Source organism: Cynocephalus volans, chromosome X (genome assembly GCF_027409185.1).
Source record: "Cynocephalus volans isolate mCynVol1 chromosome X, mCynVol1.pri, whole genome shotgun sequence".
NCBI lineage: Eukaryota > Metazoa > Chordata > Mammalia > Dermoptera > Cynocephalidae > Cynocephalus > Cynocephalus volans.
The window spans coordinates 91285689-91306116 of NC_084478.1; the positions used below are offsets into that span (position 1 = coordinate 91285689).

A 20428-nucleotide genomic window follows, 5' to 3' on the forward strand; every position below is an offset into this window, starting at 1 on the left:
AAGAAAACTGTGATAAGTGTCGTAAGGGAGGTACAATAAATGACGTGCAATAGGAGTTCAAAATATGGCAAAATTACATTTACTTGTAGATTGATATCTCAGCTGAAACTTAAAAGATGAGTAGAATCTTGATAGAAAGCAATTGAAAAAAAAATCCAAGAAAAAGAATAGCATGAGCACAATGAAATAAAAGGATAGGATATGCTTATGGAATGATCAGTTCAACTAGAATTAGAAAGGGAGGTTGGGGTCACTTTGTAGAGGCCATGAATGCCAAGGTACACTTATACCTAATTCTGTAGCCATTGAAGACTTTCAAGCAGATTGTGGTATAGTCAGAACTGTATTTTTATACATTAGAAAGCTTAATTTGCCTGTGTGTATAGTGATCTGAAGAAGTATAAAACCGTTTTTGGTATTTAGAGCACGAGGCAGTCCAGGTTTGGGACTAGGGTCAGTGAGGTAGGAATTGAGAAGAGAAACATAAAACATATTTCTAAAGAAAGGTCTTGTTCATGAGATAGAAGAAAATTAGTCTGAAGAATAGTCTTTTTATGGCCATCATAAAACTACCTTGTTAGGTGACTGGCTTGCTCAAGCTGATGAAGAGTCACAATTACAAATGTAGATGTAAGGAAGTGCTTACTGTTGGAAATCTGCATTTCATGGCTAAGAGTAAATACACTAAAGGACGTAACATGCTTATTTGGATATAAACTGGAATTACATCATATTCAAAGTTAAAGTTTGCAAATCCAACTATAATACACTTGCCTGTCTCATGTAAAATCATACTTATCCTTTAAATACACACTTCATATGACAATATTAATTATACATTATATATGTTCATTATTGTACGTGGTTGTACATTCGCAAAAAGGTATGTATATAGTTAGTTTTTATGGACGATGTAAGGGATTTTTAAAGGAAATTTTGTTGTGTTTTATTTTATACAATTTAGAGCCTACATATGAATCTGCTGTAATATTTCTGATAGGCTATTAAATTCTTAATAGCAATGTATCATGTTTAAGACAATTAGTGTATTTATTTTTATATAGCCACATAGGAATTATGTATAAAAAAGTATGCATTTGATTTCAAACATATTTCTGTTGTAAAGACAATTCTACACATATGCTAGATATTTTATTTTAAAAATTTCAGACCAATTTATGGGTCAAATAAAGCTACTATCTGAAATATACTTTATTTTAAGTTAGTCAGAAAAATTAAGTACTTTATTAATTAGCATTTTATTAAATGGATTTGATTAACTGAAACAATCAGACAATAACCAGGTCTCTCAGCAAACAAAGTTCAGCAATAAGAGATTCATAAATCAATGTTTTAGCTTTCCATCAGTTGTTTTGGTATTAGCTGAGCATCAAAACCTATCAATCATTCTGCTTTAATCTTCAGAGTTTTCTAGGTGTTCTCAGTTATGAAGTGTACAGCACTGAGAACACTGCTGGGCATGTGATAGGCACTCAATAAATATTTGCTAACTGATTGATTACATTAATTTGGACCTTTATTATTTGCTAGCTATCACTTTCTGAAATTCAACAAAAGGCCTGGAGTGACAATATATGAGACTATCAAATGGGATAAGAAGTTGGGGAGAAAGGAGTAAGTTGCTTCTAGTTGAGAACAGTGTGTTCTGGAGCAAAGACGAAAAGATATCCTGGAATATATAAAAATATTTTTTCCCTTTTCTCTTCACCAATTCCCTGTAAAAGCTTTCAGAAATTAGATTACTTTTACAAATTAAATATTAAAAACTACAACTTTTGGACAAGCAACTAACATTTTTAAGTATATGATCTTTTCTTCTATTAAGTGATAGGAAACTGGTGTTTAGATAAGTTTATTAGCCTGAAAAGTTCTTGCAATTGACAACTAAGATGTTATTTGGGATTTGTTTTTCCAAAAAAATTCTAATTGTTAAATTTTTCATACCACAGGAGATTAAGATCAGGAAAACTAGAATTCCAAACTGTTTCAGTGACATTATAAAAAGTACTTGGACATAACGTAACAAATTTGATTTCATCCTATTGATTCTTGAGGTACTGGCTTTTAAAAATAATGAAAGGATATAAGTAATATAACATAAGTTAACATGTGGAATGATTATCTTCTGATCCAAAGGTTCTGAAGAGTATACAGTTACAAATTTGGATCCCCTGAAATTATACCTTCTAGCATATTTCAAAATATTACCTTAATTCTACTAATGTAAAAAGACAGAAATTTGAGAAAATATAGTTCTTTACTAATTTCAGAAAATAAATTGTCAAGTGTTAGTTTTCAATTCTAAATATGTTTATATTGCTGACGTGAAATAGTATATTGCATGTATATTCACAGATAAGCTCTCCAAACATCATCAAATGATTTATTGCTGTTGTCAAGTTACCATCCTTGCTGGGCTGAACCAGTGCTCTTATCATGAATCATGCCTCCGTGGCTTTATTTTGCACATGGCTAGCTGTTGAACTAAAATACAGCCTTAAAAAAAACACCCTAATAAAAAAGAGAAAAGAAAAAAAAGTTAAAAAAAAATAAAAAATAAATTTTTTTAAAAAGCACCCTAGCTTCTTGTTGTACTAACACTATATGGGCTGATACATTCACTCTGCAATTTAAAAAAAATCAGCAGAAAGAAGCCAAAAAGATGAAGGACTAGGAAGCTCGAGACCCTTGTCCTCCCATGGGAACTTAAATAAACAACTAGTGACTGGCTAAATTAACTTTATCATAGCTCTGGAAATCAGTCAAAGATCTACAGCAACCAAGCAAACACTCAAGAAAATTCCACATTCAAAATGGTAGGAAATTTTATGGCATTTTTACTTGTCCCTGTTGCACCCCTTCTGGGTGTGCACGACATGGTTTAGGAGATGTAGTGGCCTAATCCCCAGTCTCTTCTCTGAACAAGAGATAGTGAAGAGAACTGAACTTGCGATGGGGGCTGCCTGACAAATTGGTCTCTTTATATTCTAATTTGGAGCTCAGACAATCAAAAGTGGCAAAGCTCAAATCTCAGGCTAGAGGAAATGGCAGGAAACAATGAGCAAAGCTTGTAAAAACCTGAAGGAGACTGAAGATACACAGACACCTGGGGAAAGATATTACTAGTTGAAGAATATAATGAAACAATTCAGAACTCTGGGAGAAGCAAGAGTGAGGCTGTTAAGAAAATTACTGGAATTAATACCAACTCATTTCAAACTATTCCAAAAATTGAAGTGGGGGTTATTCTCTCAAACTCATTCTATGAGGCCAGCATCACCCTGATACCAAAATTAAAGATACAACAAAAAAAGAAAACTACAGGCCAGTATCCTTGATGAACATATATGCAAAAATCCTCAACAAAATATAAGCAAACAGAATACAACAGCACATTAAAATGATTATACATCATGATCGAGTGAGATTCATCCCAGGTATGCAAGGATGGTTGAACATATGCAAATCATTTAATGTGATATACCATATCAACAAAATTAAGGATAAAATCCATATGATTGTTTTAATAGATGCAGAAAAAGGATTTGACATGATTCAATATCCCTTCATGATACAGAGTGTCAACAAATCTGGTATAGAAGGAAAGTATCCCACCATGATAAAAGGCATATATCCACTGAATATCATCCTGAATGGGGAAAAGCTGAAAGCAAGATCAGGAAGAAGACAAGGATGCCCATTTTCACCATGCCTACTTAACATAGTATTGGAAGTACTTGACAGGACAATCAGGCAAGATAAATAAATAAAGGGCATCCAAATAGGAAAAGACGAGGTCAAATTGTCCACGCTTGCAGAAGACATGACCCTATATATAGAAAAACTTAAAGACTCTACAAAAAAGTCTTCAAGCTGATAAGCAAATTCAGTAACATTGCAGGATCCAAAATCAATATACAAAAATCAGTAGGATTTCTATATTCCAACAACAAACTAGAAGAAGAGGAAATCAAGAAAGAAAACCCATGTACAATAACTACCAAAAAAAATACCTAGGAATAAATTTAACCTAGGAGGTGAAAGATCCCTACAATGAGAACTACAAATCACTGCTGAAAGAAATTAAAGAGGACACAAAAAGATGGAAGGACATTCCTTGTTCATGGATTGGAAGAATTAATGTTGTGAAAAATGTTCACACTACCCAAAGTGATCTACAGATTCAATGTGATCTTCATCAAAATACCAATGTCATTCGTCACAGAAATAGAAAAAACAGTCCTAACATTCATATGGAACAACAAAGACCCCAAATAGCCAAAGTAATCCTGAGCCAAAAAAATAAAGCTGGAGGCATGACACTACCTGACTTCAAACTGTACTACAAACCTATAGTAACCAAAACAGCATGGTACTGGCATAAAAACAGACACAAAAACCAATGGAACAGAATAAAGACCCCAGAAACCAATCCACATATTTACAGCCAACTGACCTTTGAAAAGGGCACCAAGCACATACAATGGGGAAAGGAGAGCCTCTGTAATAAATGGTGCTGTGAAAACTGGACATCCATATGTAGAAGAATGAAAGTAGACCCATACCTCTAGCCATATACCAAAATCCACCACAAAATGGATTGAAGACTTAAATATAAGTCCTGAATCTATAAAATTCCAAAGGGAAAACAGAGGAAACAGTTCAAAATGTAGCACTGGGCAAAGACTTTATGAATAAGACCCCAAGAGCGCAGGCAACAAAAGAAAAAATAAACAAATGAGATTATATCAAACTAAAAAACTTGTGCACAGCAAAGTAAGGAATCAACAGAATGAAAAGACAACCTACAGAATGGGAGAAAATATTTGCAAACTATAAATTAGACAAGGAATTAATATCCAGAATATACAAGGAACAAAAACAACTCTACAGTAAAAAAAACAAATACTCTGAGTAAAAAAATAGGCAAAGGAGCTTAATAGAAATTTCTCATATGAAGACATACAAATGGCTGACAGGTATATGAAAAAATGCTCAACCTCACTAACCGTCATGGAAATGCAAATCAAAACCACTTTGAGATGTCATCTCACTTCAGTTAGACTGGCTATTATCAAAAAGACAGAGTAACAAATAATGGCAAGGATGCAGAGAAAGGGGAACCATTCTATACTGTTGATGGGACTGTAAATTAGTATAGCCTTTATGGAAAACAGCATGAATATTTCTGAAATAACTACAGATAGAACTGCCATAAAATTCAGCAATCTCACTACTGGCTATATACCCAAAGAAACGGAAATCGTCATTTCAAAGGGATACCTGCACTCCCATGTTTATCACAGCCCTATTTACAATAACCAAGCTATGGAACCAATCTAAATGTCCATTGATGGATGACTGGGTAAGAAAAATGTGCTATATACACACACAATGGAGTACTACTCTGCCATAAAAAAGAAATGAATTCTGCCATTTGCAGCAACATGCATGAGCTTGAAGAACATTATGTTAAATGAAGTAAGCCAGGCACAGAAAGGGAAATACTGTATTTTCTCACTCATAAGTAGGAGATATAAATAAATAAATAAATAAATAATAAACAAACAAATAAATAAATAAATAAGAGACAGAAAAAAGAATGAATGAATGCGGCAAAGAATAAAAGAAACAACAATCACAATCATAGGTTGAAATTTCAGAAGGAGAGTACAGAGCTGTGGTTACTAGTGGGAAAGGAGAAGGAGGGGGAGGTGGGTCAGCAAGAAATTGGTTAATGGCCACAAAGAAAGATTATGTATTTTAATAATGAATAAGTTAATTATCTGGATTTGACCATCACGTATTGTGCACAAATATTTATAGTCAACTATGTGCCCCACAATATGTACAATCGTTTCAATATAAAAATAAATAATAAAAAATTTTTTCAAAAGGGGAAGTTTATAGGGATAAATGCCTTCATTAAGAAAAAAGAAAGTTCTCATGTAGAATGAATAGAGTTAACAATGCTTCATTATATATTTCTAAATAGGTTTTTGCATGTTCTTATCACAAGGAAATGATAAATGATTAAGATGACGGATATGCTCATTACCCTGATTTGATCATTACACAATGTATACATATATCAAAATAGAATGTAGTGCTCCATAAGTATGTACAAGAAAGAGAAAAAGAAAAAAAGAAAGATCTCAAACAACCTACCTTATACCTCAAGTGACCAGCTGAAGAACAAACTAAGCCCAGAGTTAGCAAAAGAAGGGAAATAATGAATATTAGATCAGAAACAAGTAAAACAGAGAATAGAAAGAGAACAGAATAAATCATAGAAACTGGGACTTAGTTTTTTGAAAACATAAAATTGACAAACTTTAGTTAGATTGACCAAGATAAAAAGAGAAAGGACCCAAATAAAATTATAAATGAAAGAGGAGACTACAACTCATAGCACAGAAATATAATGGAACATAAAAGACTACTATGAATAAATATGTGACAATAAATTGGATAACTCAAAAAAATGGATAAATTCCTATACACATACAGCCTACCAAGACTGAAACATGAAGAAACAGGAAATCTGAACAAACTAAAAACAATTAAAGAGATTGAAGCAATAATCAAAAACCTCCCAACAAGAAAAGCACAGGGCCATATGGCTTCACGGATGAATTCTACCAAACATTCCAAGAAGAGTTAACACCAATCTTTCTGAAACTCTTTCCAAAAATTGAAAAGTAGAGAATTCCGAACTAATTTTATGGGCCTAGTATTACCGTCAGCCCAACGCCAGATAAGGAAACTACAAGAAAACAAAAATTAAATACCAATATCCCTAATGAACATAGATGCAAAAATCCTCAACAATATATTATTAAGCCAAATTAAACAGAGCATTAAAAGTTCACACACCATGATCAAGTGGAACTTATCCCTGGGATGCAAGGATGGTTCAACATACACAAATCAGTAAACATGATGCACCATATTAGGAGAATGAAGAATAAATATCTTATGATTAATCATCTCAATACATGTAGAAAATGCATTTGACAAAATTTAACATCCTTTCATCATAAAAATTCTCAACAAATTAGATATAGGTGGAATGTACCTCAATATAATAAAAGCTATATATGACAAGCCAACAACAAACGTCATATTCAATGGTGAAAAGCTGAAAGATTTTCCTCTATATCAATAACAAGGCAAGGATGCCCACTCTCACCACTTCTATTCAACATAGTGCTAGAAGTCCTAGCTTGAACAATTAGGCAAGAAAAACAAAACACATCCAAATTGGAAAGGAAGTGGTAAAATTTTCTTTTTTTCAGATGATATAGTCTTCTATATAGAAAATCATACAGACAACCAAAAAAGCTGCTGGAACTAATAAATTCAGTGAAGTTGCAGGATCCAAAATCAACATACAAAATCATTGCATCTCTATACACTAACAACAAACTCACTGAAAAAGAAATTAATAAAAAATTCCATTTACAATAGCATCAAAAAGATAAAGTACTTGGGAATAAATTTAAACAAGGAAGTGAAAGATCTATACAATGAAAAAGGTAAGATATTGATGAAATAAATTGAATACACAAATAATTGCAAAGACACCCAGTGTTCATGGATTGGAAGAATTAATATTGTTAAAATGTCCATACTACCCAAAGTGATCTATAGATTTAATGCGATCCCTATCAAAATTCCAATGGCCTTTTTCACAGAAACAGAAAAACAATCCTAAAATTCTTTGGAACCACCAAACGCCCTAAATAGCCAAAGCAGTATTAAGAAAGAAGAACAAAACTAGAAAGAAGAACAGTGCCTGATTTCAAACTATATTACAAAGCTTTAGTAATAAAAAAAAAAAAAAAGTAGTATGCTGTCATAAAAACAGACAACAGAATAGAGAGCCCAGAAATAAACCCATTCCTATATGGGCAACTAGTCTTTAATTAGGTCTCTAAGAATACACCATGGAGAAGTGATAGTCTCTTTAATAAATGCCATTGGAAAGACAGGATATCCACATGAAGAGAATTTAACTGGACCCTAATATTACACCATTCACAAAAATCAATTCAAAATGGATTAAAGACTTAAGTATAACACCTGGAAACATAAAACTACATGGAGAGGGAAAAAGCTCTTGGACATTGGCCTTGGCAATGATTTTTTTTTTTTTTTTTGGATTTGATGCAAAAAGCACTACCAACAAAAAAATATACAGGTAAGACTACATCGAACTAAAAAGTTTCTGGCACAGCAAAGGAAACAAGCAACAGAACGAACATGTAACCTATGGAATGAGAGAACATATTTGTAAACCATATGTCCAAAATACACTAGTGCATTTCATAAAGTTCATGGAAAGATTTGTATTATCTTTCAACTATATTTTTCCATGAACTTTTTGAAGTAACTTACTACAAGGAATTCATACAACTCATTAGCAAAAATCAAATAACCCAATTTAAAAAATGGGCAAAGGACCTGAACAGACATTTCTCCAAAGAAGACATACAACTGGCCACAAGTATAGGAACAGATGCTCAACATCTTAAAAATCATCAGGGAACTGCAAATCAAAACCATAATGAGATAACACCTCCCAACTGTTAGGATGCCTGTTATCAAAAAGTCAAAAGATAAATGTTGGTGATGATGTGGAGAAAAGGGGACTCTTGTACACTGTTGGTGGAAGTATAAATTGGTATAACCATTATGGAAAACAGTATGGAGGCTCCTCAAAAACTAAAATATGGAATTACTATATGATCCAGCAATTTACTTCTGAGTATATATCCAAAAGAAATAAAATCATTATCTTGAAAAGCTATTTGCACTCCTATGTTTATTGCAGCATTATTCATAATATCCAAGATGTGGAATCAACCTAAATGTCCATCAACAGATGGAATAAGAAAATGTGAGAGACACACACTCACACATATACACAGATACACACAATGGAATACTATCCAGAATTTAAAAATAAAACAATTCTGCCATTTGTGACAACGTGAAAAAATCTAGAGGACATTATGCTAAGTAAAATTAGCCAGACACAGAAAGACAAATACTGCATTATCTCACTTATATGTGGAATCTAAAAAAAAAGTCAAACTCATAGTAACAGAAAGTAGAATAATGGTTACCAAGGGTTCAGGGTTAGGAGAAAAGGAGAGAGATTGGTCAAAGGATACATACTTTTGGTTATAAGATGAATGAGTTCTGGAGACCTAATGTACAGCATGGTGACTTTAGTTAATAATAGTGTATCGTGTACTTGAAATTTGCTAAAAGAGTAGATCTCAAATTTTCTTACCACTCACACACACACACACACACAATGGTAACTATGTGAGGAGAGAAATATTTTAATTTTCTTGACTGTAGTAATCATTTCACTAGATATGTATATCCAATCATTACATTGTGCACATTATATACAATTTTTATTTGTCATTATACCTTAATAAAGCTAAAAAAGATAAAGATAATATCAGCCAACCCACCCAGTTATTAACCAAAAGTACAACTTCTAAGAAAGGCATTAAAGTAATATTTCTACTAGGACAAATGGTGCTTGCACAGAAGTCAATGTGAAGATTTTCAAAATTTAGCATATTAATTATGATCAAAGTGCAATAAGCCAACAATCCAAAGTAGCAAATCAAAATTGGGCTGCTCTTTGGATATCACAAAAAAAATATCAAAAACAGAAACGAAACAAAGGAGACAGAATATTCATCATTATAACTGAGTGATACTGTTCTATTAATAAATAAAATTTTTAAAAGAAATCAAGAAAACAATTCAATTTAAATTAGTATCAAAAAGAGGAATGTGCTTAGGGACAAATTTGACAAAACGAGTGAAAGACTTGTCTACTAAAAATTAGATAACGTTGTTGAAAAAAAAAATTTTAAAGATCTAATAAGTGGAAAGACACTATTCGTTGAACAGAAGACATAATATTATTAACATGAAGTACTAATATGTGCTGAGACATGGATGATGCTTAAAAACATTATGCTGAAGCCAGTCACAAATGGCCACATATTTTATGATTTCATTTATATTAAATATCCAAGCCACCAGCCAGCAACGGAGCCAGTCTGACGCTAGCCCACAGATCCTGAAAGATGGGAGCTCGGGGCCTCGGCCTCAGCCCTGCCACTGCACACCCAGGCCAGCAACAGAGACAGCCCAACATCCAGTGCTCATGAGACAGGAGCTGTGGGCCTTAGCCCCACCACCACCGCACATCTATGCCAGCAACGGAACCAACTGATGCTCAGGATCCTGAGACAGGGGCTGAGCAACAAGATCCTAGAATGTACTTATTAACCACGTGTGTTTCCTTGGGGTGTGTGACATATCTGCTCATGTCCTTCACCAAATGTCTGCTTAGATTTTTGCAGTTCATTTTTAACAGTTCTTTTGGCAATAAGGATATCAATCTGTGTGTTTTTTTAAAAAAAAGTAGGGAGTATAGAAATGGTTCCAAGAGGCAGGGAGCAGTGGGGACACGAGGTAAGATCAGGGCTGAACTAACGGGGACAAAACTATGCTATCTACCCGCAGTGAATCATTGTGCGGAATATGCATGTATTGAATCAAGACAATGTACACACAAAAATAAATATAAATAAAATTGAATTACAAAAATAAATAAATATCCAGAAAAGGTAAATCCATAGAGATAGGAATTAGATTAGTGGTCGCCTAGGGCTGGGATACAGGAGTGTGATGTGCTAATGGGTATGTGATTCATTACTGAGATGATGAAATGCTCTAAAATTAGATTGCGGTGCTGCTTGAACACCTCTGTGAATATATTAAAAACTACTTAATTGTACATTTTTCATGTGTGAATTCTACATTACATAAATTATATCTCAATACAATTGTTTAAAAATTATCCCTGCTAACTCCATCCACTCAATACATATTACTATCTTTTTTTAAAAACTTAAATATTTTCCTGACCGTTATTTTGACCAAGTCATTCAATCTTTGAAGCCCTCATTTTCCTCAGGTAAAAATATCATTTGTGTTGGTTTAAAAAACCATGTTTAAAGTTTCTACAACTTTGGGTAGTACAGACATTTTCACAATGTTAATTCTTCCCATCCAAGAGCATGGAATGTCTGTCCATCATTTAGTGTCTTCTTTAATTACTTTCAACAGTGGTTTATAGTGCTCACTGTAGAGATCTTTCACCTCCTTCATTAAGTTGATTCCTAGGTATTTCGTGTGTGTGTGATTGTTTTAAATGGGCTAACGTTCTTGATTTCTCTTCCTATTAGCTCATTATTGGAGAATATAAATGCAACTGATTTGGGGGCATTTATTTTGTATCCTGCAACCTTACTAAAATATTAACCAGCTGTAGGAGTTTCTGGATAGAGTCTTTAGGTCTATACTACCCAAAGCAATCGACAGATTCAATGCAATCCCCATCAAAATACCAATGACATTCTTCACAGAAATGGAAAAAACAATCTCAGCATTCGAATGGAACAACAAAAGACCCTGAATAGCCAAAGCAGTCCTGAGCAAAAAAATACAGCCAGAGGTATAACATTACCTGGCTTTAAATTATACTACAAAGCTATAGTAACCAAAACAGCATGGTACTGGCATAAAAAGACACTTGGAATAGTGGAGCAGAGTAGAGAACCCAGAAACCACCCTTCAGGCTTACATCCATTTGATATTTGACAAAGGCAACAAAAACATATATTGGAGAAAAGACTGCCTCTTCAATAAGTGGTGCTGGCAAAATTGGATATCCATATGCAGAAGAATGAAACTAGACATGCACCTCTCACCATATACTAAAATCAACTCAAAATGGATTAAAGACTTAAATATAAAACCTGAAACTGTAAAATTACTAAGGAAAAATATAGGTGAAACACTTCAGGAAATAGGTCTGGGCACAGACTTTACGAACACGAGCCCAAAAGCACAAGCAACAAAAGACAAAATAGACTAATGGGACTATATCAAACTAAAAAGCTTCTGCACAGCAAAGGAAACAATAAACAGAGAGAAACGACAACCTACAGAATGGGAGAAAATTTTTGCTAACTATGCACCCGACAAGGGATTAATATCCATAATATTAACAAGGAACTCAAGCAATTACACAGTAAAAAAAACAAATAGCCCAATTAAAAAATGGGCAAAGGAACTGAATAGACATTTTTCAAAGGAAGACATACAAATGGCCAACAGGTACATGAAAAACTGCTCAACATCACTAGTCATCAGGGAAATGCAAATTAAAACCACATTGAGACATCATTTCATCCCAGTTAGACTGGCTATAATCAAAAAGACAGAGAATAAACCATGCTGGCGAGGATGTGGAGTGAAGGAATTGCTTCTACACTTTTGGTGGGACTAAATTAGTACAACCACTACAGAAAATAGTATGGAAGTTTCTCAAACAACTACAGATAGATCTACCATATGATCCAGCAATCCCACTTCTGGGTATATACCCAAAGGAATGGAAATCATCACTTTAAAGGGATACCTGCATTCTCATGTTCATTGCAGCTCTATTCACAAGAGCCAAGGTATGCAACCAACCTAAATGTCCTTCGTTGGACTGCTGGATAAGGAAACCGTGGTATATACACTATGGAATACTACTCTGCCTTAAAAAAGAATGAAATTCTGCCATTTGCAACAACATGGATGAGCTTAGAGAAACTTATCTTGAGTGAAATAAGCAAAGCACAGAGGGATAAATACCGCATGTACTAACTCATAAGTGGGAGGTTAGGAGAGAAAGAAGGAAGGAAAGAAAGACCACAATGGTGTGTTGGACTTGCAGAGGGAGAGAACATACCTAGGGATACAAGGTGGAGTGGGGAAATGGGGATGGGGAAGGAGGTGGGGGATAATTGGGGGGATAATTGGGTGGGGCACACATGGTATAATCATAATTTGTGATAATGGGCATGCTGCCAGTATGGATCTGGGCATCACATCTTAGGCATGAGTGTTGACAATTGGCTTTATACCCCATGAATATTCATAACCAATAAAAGATAAATAAATAAATAAAATAATAAAGTTTCTACAACTATTTAACTTTAATGGTTACTTTTTTAAAAAGCACTGAAATCCACAAGTACTGAAGAAGTTGAACAATACCAAGGAATTTTTGCTAATGAGAACATATTATACTCATAAATTGCTTTTTATAGGAAGTGCAAAGTGCTCTACTTCTATTAATTCCCAAGACCTTATGGTATCTATGAGAGATGGGAATGTAATTAACTATCAAGCCACAATAATAATTGAGTCAATAAATCCTGTATCTATAGCACCTGTCTTCCAAAATGCTTCAGTATCTTCACAAAGATGACCATTAATAAATTTTAATCATAACAACACTTTTGTGATAAACAGGTACTCTGATATAGCAGTAATATGAAAAGTGAATAGCACATCGGAGACCAATCTGGTTGCAATCTAGCTCCATGAGTGAAGATAGCCTGGAGAGTTCTTGAAATGGAACTGGGTTGTGGTGTCCTGGTATAGTCACATCCTGCAAGTTTCCTTAATATCATTTCAATCCTTAATATAGTATTCCCAAAAGGTTCCAAAACAGAGCTGATTTAAACTGAGTGTCATCTATGATTTCCACGATTTGTACTTATTCTCTTAAATAGCTTTGGACCAGACTATACTCCAGAAATAGGATCTCAGCTTTCTGAAAATAACTGGTATAACAGAGAGAAGAGGTGGGTATCTCTGTTGCACAGTCCCAGGATCAGAAACCCTAGAGAATTGCTGACTTCCTCACAGTTTCCCAACTAGAAAGTTGCCCAGATGACTACTGGTTCTATTCTAAGTTCAGATCCAACAGTGTTGGTAATACAGCTTCATCAAAACTTTAGAGGCTAACCTTCATGGACTCCATTTCCCCCAGCTGCCCTGGTTTCCCCAAGTTTCTACTAACTAAAAGAAAGGTGGGGCAAATTCATGCCCTAAGCATTCTCTGCAAACACTTTCCACCATGCTACCTCAGGTCAGGTTGGCTTGAGGAGGTCTGGTATTACATAAATAGGAATACATGGGCTTTTAATAGTTATGGTGAGGATGACAATTGACCTCCAGTCTTCTCTCAGCAAGTACCACATGCTATTTCTTCCTCAATGACCCTGTGAAAACTGTGGGCTCTGCAATATTTTACTTGAAATGGAATGTAAAGGAGACCAGGATTAGCAGAGTTTCATTGACTTTCCAGCTATGCGTTCATATGTATAAGAAAGTTTATGGGCCAGGGAAAGTATAAGAAGCCTCACACAGGTTGTCATTTCATATCACAGCATCCTGTGAAGTAGGTGTTATTAACCACATTATACGAATGAGGAAACTGTTACACAGAGAGGTTAAGTCATTTGCCTGAGGCCACACAATAGAAAGTGGCACTTTTTCACAGTGTATAGCAGAGGGGAAAGAGTACTAATCAGTTCCGGTTAAGATGCCGGAATAGACGGTCCCTAGCGTCACTCTCTCCCACAAATCAACCGATTTAAACTATAAAAACATAACATCAAGTGCATATGGAATGGGGAGACATCCAGCGGGGGAGGAAGAAGCTCCACAGAGACCACATGCCCTGCAGGGCCACCATCACACCATCCGGCAGATAGGCTTCACCGCCGCCACCTGGCTCCATTCCCAGCCCAGCCCGGAGTGGGGAGATGTCGGGCAAGGGAGGCAAAGGCTCTGCAGAAACCACACACCCTGTGGGGCCGCCACTGCGTGATCCAGCAGGTAAGCTTCACCACAGGCACCCGGCTCCATTCCCAGCCCGGCCTAGTGTGCTTGGAACAGGGAGACGTCCAGCAGGGGTGGCGGGAACTCCACAGGGACCACACCGCTTCCACATGATCCAGCAGCCTGGCACAGTGCGTATGGAGCATAGAGTCGTCCAGCAAGGGAGACAGAAGCTCGAGAGAGTCCACACACCCTGTGGGGAGGCCGCCGCCATGCGATCCAGCAGCAGGTAGGCTTCACCGCTGCCACCCGGCTCCATCCCAAGCCCAGCCTAGCATGCACAGAGCAGGGAGACATCCTGCAGGGGAAGTGGAAGCTCAGCAGAGATCACACACGCTGCAGTACTGCCCCGTGATCCAGCAGCCTGGCAGAGTCCAAGCTGACCAGAGAGGTGGCTCCCTGGAGAGGCCCAAGACCCGAGGCAACCACACACACAAGGCACTAGTGGCCAACGGAGCAGTCACGGAGGTAGCCATACCAAATTGGCAACCACAGCAACATCTTAGTCAGTCAATAGTGTCAAACCTGGGGAATGTGAAACACCCTGCCACAATGAATAAACATCAAAAAAAAGATACCAGAAATACGAAAAATCAAGAAAGTACACCACCAAAGGATAATAACTCTCAAGCTCGAGATTCTATAGAACAAGAAGCCCTTGGAATGACTGACAAAGAATTTCGAGTGATAATTCTAAGGAAACTGAATGAGATACAAGAAAACTCAGCTAGACATCATGATGAAATGAGGAAAAGTATACAAGACCTGCAAGAGGAAATGTACAAGGAAATCAATGTCCTAAAAAAAAATGTAGCAGAACTTGCCAAACTGAAGAAGTTATTCAGCGAAATAAAAAACACAATGGAGAGTTTAACCAGCAGGCTTGCGGAAGAGGAAGAGAGAACCTCTGAACTTGAAGATGGGCTGTTTGAAATAACACAAGCAGACAAAAAAAAGAAAAAAGAATCAAAGGCATTGAAGAAAATCTGAGAGATATATCAGACAACCTTAAGCGCTCAAATATCCGAGTCATGGGTATTCCAGAAGGGGAGGAAAAAGGAGATTGCATTGAAAACATATTCGACAAAATAGTGGCAGAAAACTTCCCAGGTATAGGAAAAATCACAGATCTTCAGATCCAGGAAGCTCAACGATCTCTGAATGTATTCAACCCAAAAAGGTCTTCTCCAAGACATGTTATAGTCAAATTGGCAAAACTCAAAGACAAAGAGAGAATCTTAAAAGCTGCAAGGGAGAAGCGTCAAATCACCTATAAGGGAGCCCCAATCAGGCTAACATCAGACTTTTCATCACAAACCCTAAAAGCCAGAAAGGAATGGGATGATATATGCAAAATACTAAAAGACAGAGATTGTCAGCCAAGAATACTCTACCCTGCAACAATACTCTAGATCAATTGGACTTGGCAGATATCTACAGAACATTCCATCTAAAAAACTAAGAATATTCATTCTTCTAATAAGCACATGGATCATTCTCCAGGATAGATCACATATTAGGTCACAAATTAAGTCTCAACAAATTCAAAAAATTTAGAATGATCCCATGTATTTTTTCCGATGACAATAGATTAAAATTAGAAATCAATAACAAACGAAATTCTGGAAACTATACAAACACATGGAAATTAAACAGCATTCTACTTAATGACATATGGGTCCAAGAAGAAATCAAGTAGGAAATCAAAAAATTTATTGAAACTAATGAAAATAATGATACATCATACCGAAACCTGCGGGATACTGCAAAAGCAGTATTAAGGGGGAAAGTTATTGCATTAAATGCTCACCTCAGAAAATTGGAAAGATGGCAAGTGAACAACCTAACACACTTCACCTTAAAGAACTAGAAAAACAAGAACAATCCAAACCTAAAGTTAGCAGATGGAAAGAAATCAATAAGATCAGAACTTAACGAAATTGAAACCCCAAAACAATACAAAAGATCAATGAATCAAAAAGTTGGTTTTTTGAAAAGATAAACAAAATTGACAAACCATAAGCATGGCTAAAAAAAAAGGGAAGGGAAAAGATTCAAATAACAAAAATTAGAAATGAAAGAGGTGATATTACAACTGATTCATCTGAACTACAAGGAATCATTCGAGACTACTATAAACAACTATACACCAAGAAATTTGAAAATCTGGAGGAAATGGATAAATTTCTGGACACACACAAGCTCCCAAAACTGAGCAATGAAGATGCTGAAAATCTGAACAGACCAATAACAATAAAGGAGATTGAAGCTGTTATCAAAACGCTCCCAACAAAGAAAAGCCCAGGACCAGATGGATTCACAGCAGAATTTTACCAAACATTCAAACAGTAATTGACACCAATTCTCTACAAACTATTCCAAAGGATTGAAACAGAAGCAATTCTCCCAACCTCATTCTATGAAGCAAATATCACCCTGATACCAAAACCAGGTAAAGATAGAACCAAAAAAGAAAACTACAGGCCGATATCCTTGATGAATATAGATGCAAAAATCCTCACGAAAATACTAGCAAACAGAATACAGCAACACATATGTAAAATTATTCACCACGATCAAGTGGGATTCCTCCCAGAGATGCAAGGTTGGTACAACATATGCAAATCAATAAATGTGATACACCATATTAATAAACTCAAACACAAGGACCATATGATCATCTCTATAGATGCTGAAAAAGCATTTGATAAAATTCAGCACTCATTCATGACAAAGACCCTCTATAAGTTAGGTATAGATGGAAAGTATCTCAACATAATTAAAGCCATATATGACAAACCCACTGCCAATATCATCCTGAACAGGAACTAGACAAGGATGCCCACTCTCACCACTCCTATTCAACATAGTGTTGGAAGTACTAGCCAGAGCAATCAGAGAAGAGAAGGAAATAAAGGGCATCTAGATTGGAAAAGATGAAGTCAAACTGTCGAATTTTGCAGATGATAGGATCCTATATATCGAACGGCCTAAAGCCTCTACAAAAAAACTCTTGGAGTTGATAAATGATTTCAGCACTGTTGCAGGATACAACATCAACACACAAAAATCAGTAGCATTTCTATTCTCCAATAGTGAACAGGCAGAAGTAGAAATCAAGAAAGCTTGCCCATTTACAATAGCCACCAAAAAAATAAAATACTTAGGAATTGAGTTAACCAAGGATGTGATAAATCTCTATAATGAGAACTACAAACCACTGCTGAGAGAACTTAGAGAGGATACAAGAAGATGGAAAGATATCCCATGCTCTTGGATTGGAAGAATCAACATAGTGAAAATGTCCATACTACCCAAAGCGATATAAAAATTGAATGCAATCTCCACAAAATTCCAATGACATTTTTCTCAGAAATGGAAAGAACTATCCAGACATTTATATGGAATAACAAAAGACCACGCATAGCCAAAGCAATGCTGAGCAAAAAAAATAAAGCAGGAGGCATAACACTACCTGACTTTAACCTATACTACAAAGCTATAATAACCAAAACAGTATGGTACTGGCATAAAAACAGACACACTGATCAATGGAATTGAATATATAATTCAGAAATCAACCCACACACCTACAGCCATCTGATCTTTGACAAAGGCACCAAGCCTATACACTGGGGAAGAGACTACCTCTTCAGCAAATGGTGCTGGGAGAACTGGATATCCATATGCAGGAGAATGAAACTAGACCCACACCTTTCACCATATACTAAAGTCAACTCAAAATGGATTAAAGAATTAAATATACACCATGAAACAATAAAACTTCTTAAAGAAAACATAGGAGAAACACTTCCGGAAATAGGACTGGACACGGACTTTATGAATACGACCCCCAAAGCACAGGCAACAAAAGGAAAAATAAACAAATTGGATTATATCAAACTAAAGAGCTTCTGCACAGCTAAAGAAACAATTAAAAGAGTTAAAAGACAACCAACAGAGTGGGAGAAAATATTTGCAAAATATACATCTGACAGAGGATTAATATCCAGAATATACAAGGAACTCAAACAACTTTACAAGAAAAAACAAGCAACCCAATTAAAAAATGGGCAAAAGAGCTAAGTAGGCATTTCTCTAAGGAAGATATACAAATGGCCAACAGACATGAAAAAATGCTCAACATCACTCAGCATTCGGGAAATGCAAATCAAAACTACAGTGAGATACCATCTCACCCCAGTTAGGATGGCTAAAATCCAAAAGACTCTGAATGATAAATGTTGGTGAGGTTTTGGAGAAAAAGGAACTTTCATACATTGTTGGTGGGACTGCAAAATGATGCAGCCTCTATGGAAAATAGTATGGAGTTTCCTCAAACAATTGCAGATAGATCTACCATACGACCCAGCTATCCCACTGCTGGGAATATACCCAGAGGAATGGAAATCATCAAGTCCAAGGTATACCTGTTCCCCAGTGTCCATCGCAGCACTCTTTACAATAGCCAAGAGTTGGAACCAGCCCAAACATCCATCATCAGATGAGTGGATATGCAAAATGTGGTACATCTACACAATGGAATACTACTCAGCTATAAAAAAGAATGAAATACTGCCATTTGCAACAACATGGATGGACCTTGAGAGAATTATATTAAGTGAAACAAGTTAGGCACAGAAAGAGAAATACCACATGTTCTCACTTATTGGTGGAAGCTAAAAATAAATAAATAAATTCACACACACACACACACACACACACACACACACACACACACACACACACACACAAAATCCGGGTGGGTAAGAAGACATAACAAGTACAGTTCCTTGAAGCTGATACAACAAGCAAACAGAAAGGACATTGTTGGGTGGGAGGGAGGTTTCGGTAATGGGCCACAATAATCAACCACATTGTATATCGACAATATAAAATTTAAAAACAAATAAAAAAGAAAGAAAAGAAAGTGGCAGAGCCTGGGTTTAAATCCAGGCCTGTTGAGGCTCTAAGCCCATACTCTAAATTGTTAGGACAAGCTGCCTTTCTTTTAAGATTACTATTAATAAAAACAGTTGCTAAGTTTCTTTTATAAAAACCAAAACAAACCGAATTTAGTTCCTTTAAAAGTTCTGTCAAAAAATAGAGAATAAGAAGGTAAAACCATAAGTTAAATTAGCCTTAAGGCAGTGATGGGCTTGTGGAAAATTAAAAATTAAACTTTGCATTCTCAGGCTCCTTAATAATTTAAATACAGTTGAAATAGTTATGCTGTATGGTAAAGCAGAAAATAATAGATTCCTGAGTTTGGAATCCTGGTTCTGTCATTTACTAGCTGTGTGATCCTAGCCAAATAAAGTATGGATAAAATGCCTATTTGCCCAGATCGTCATGATGATTAAATAAAATCGGGTATATAGTGAGCAACCGACAGAGCCTGGCACATGGTAGACTCTCAACAAATGATAAGTGTTATTGTTATTATTGTTATCAAGAACAACACTGAAGGGGTAAAGAGGAACGAAAGAGCATGTGAATAAAAGGGGTGGATCTTAATGATATGATTCAATGTTATTTTAAGAATGTATTAGTAAAGAGAAAACACAGAAAAATGAATCAATTTTCAATAAGAAATGACTATTAATGATGATGAGCGATT

The 20428-nt window shown here is 35.7% G+C and overlaps 1 protein-coding gene across 1 annotated transcript in view; it reads right to left on the reverse strand.

The window, feature by feature from the left end:
• The window catches only part of HDX (highly divergent homeobox), a 150932-nt gene that overhangs the window by 123292 nt on the left and 7212 nt on the right, over nucleotides 1-20428 (reverse strand). The gene's annotated exons all lie outside the window — the stretch shown is intronic.